This window comes from Pristiophorus japonicus, chromosome 16 (assembly GCF_044704955.1).
Source record: "Pristiophorus japonicus isolate sPriJap1 chromosome 16, sPriJap1.hap1, whole genome shotgun sequence".
Taxonomy (NCBI): domain Eukaryota; kingdom Metazoa; phylum Chordata; class Chondrichthyes; family Pristiophoridae; genus Pristiophorus; species Pristiophorus japonicus.
In genome coordinates this window covers 24,370,121-24,371,855 of record NC_091992.1, presented here as the reverse complement: position 1 = coordinate 24,371,855, position 1,735 = coordinate 24,370,121, and positions in this window count along the sequence as shown.

Below are 1,735 nucleotides of genomic sequence, written 5' to 3'. Positions count from 1 at the left end.
GGAGGGAGGGAGGGGAGGGAATGGGGGAGAGAGAGGGGGAGGGAATGGGGAGAGAGAGGGGGGAGGGGAATGGGAGAGAGAGGGGGAGGAATGGGGAGAGAGGGAGAGGAATGGGGAGAGAGGAAGAGGGAATGGGGAGAGGGAGGGAGGAAATGGGGGAGAGAGGGAGGGAGGAAATGGGGGAGGGAGGAGGGAATGGGGGAGAGGGAGAGGGAGGGAATGGGGGGAGAGGGAAAGGGAGGAAATGGGGGAGAGAGGGAGGGAATGGGGGGAAAGGGAGGGAATGGGGGAGAGAGGGAGGGAGGGAATGGGGGAGAGAGGGAGGGAGAGGGAATGGGGGAGAGGGAGGGAGGGAATTGGGAGAGAGGAAGAGGTAATGGGGAGAGAGGGAGGGAATGGGGAGAGAAAGAGGGAGGGAATGGGGGGAGAGGGAAGGAGGGAATGGGGAGAGAGGGAGGGAATGGGGAGAGGGAGGGAATGGGGAGAGAGGAAAAGGAAATCGAGGCGAGAGTGAGAGAATGGGGACAGTGAGGAGTGAATGGGAAGAGAGGGATGGGGGGAGAGAGGGAATGGGAATGGGGAGAGAGCAAATGGGAATGGGGAGAGAGCGAATGGGAATGGGGAGAGAGAGAGAGAGAGAGAGGGAATGGGGAGAGAGAGGGAATGGGGAGAGAGAGAGAGAGAGGGAATGGGGAGAGGGAGAGAGGGGAAGGAGAAAGAGAGAGGGAATGGGGAGAGAGAGAGGGGCTGGGAATTGGGAGAGAGAAGGAGGGAGGGAATGGGGAGAGAGGGAGGGAGAGGGAGAGAGAGAATGTGGAGAGAGGGAGAGTGAGGGAATGGCGGGAGGGAGGGAGAGGGAATGGATGGAGGGAGAGATAGAATGGGGGAGAGAGAGGGAATGGGGAGAGAGAGGGAATGGCAAGAGGGAATGAGGAAGAGGGAATGGGGAGAGGGAGAGAGGGGCAATGGGGAGAGAGAGGGGGGGAATGGGGAGAGAGGGCGGAGAGGGTTTGAGGGAATGGGGAGAGAGAGGGAAGGAATGGGGAGTGGGAGGGAATGGGGGAGAGAGAAGGAATGGGGAGAGAGAAGGAATGGGGAGAGAGAAGGAATGGGAGAGAGGGGGAGGGAATGAGGAGAGAGGGAATGGCAAGAGGGAATGAGGAAGAGGGAATGGGGAGAGGGAGAGAGGGGCAAATGGGGAGAGAGAGGGGGGAATGGGGAGAGGAGGGCGGAGAGGGTTTGAGGGAATGGGGAGAGAGAGGGAAGGAATGGGGAGTGGGAGGGAATGGGGGAGAGAGAAGGAATGGGGAGAGAGAAGGAATGGGGAGAGAGGGAATGGGGAGAGAGGGGAGGGAATGAGGAGAGAGGGAGAGGGAATGGGGAGAAAGGGAGAGGCAATGGGGAGAGAGGGAGAGGGAATGGGAGAGGGAGTGAATAGGACCGGGGGAGGGAATGGGAGAGAGAGAGAGGGAGGGGGGGGAATGGGAGAGAGAGAGAGAGAGAGAATGGGAATGATGGGAGAGAGGGAGGGAATGGGGGGAGGGAGGGAATCGGGGGAGAAACGTTGGGAGGGAATGGGGGGAGAGAGGGAGGGAATGGGGGAGAGAGAGAGAGGGAATGGGGAGAGGGAAAGGGAGGAAGGGAATGGAGAGCGAGTGAGGGAATGGGGGAGAGGGAGGGAATTGGGAGAGAGTAAGAGGGAATGGTGGAGAGGGAAGGAGGGAATGGGGGAGAA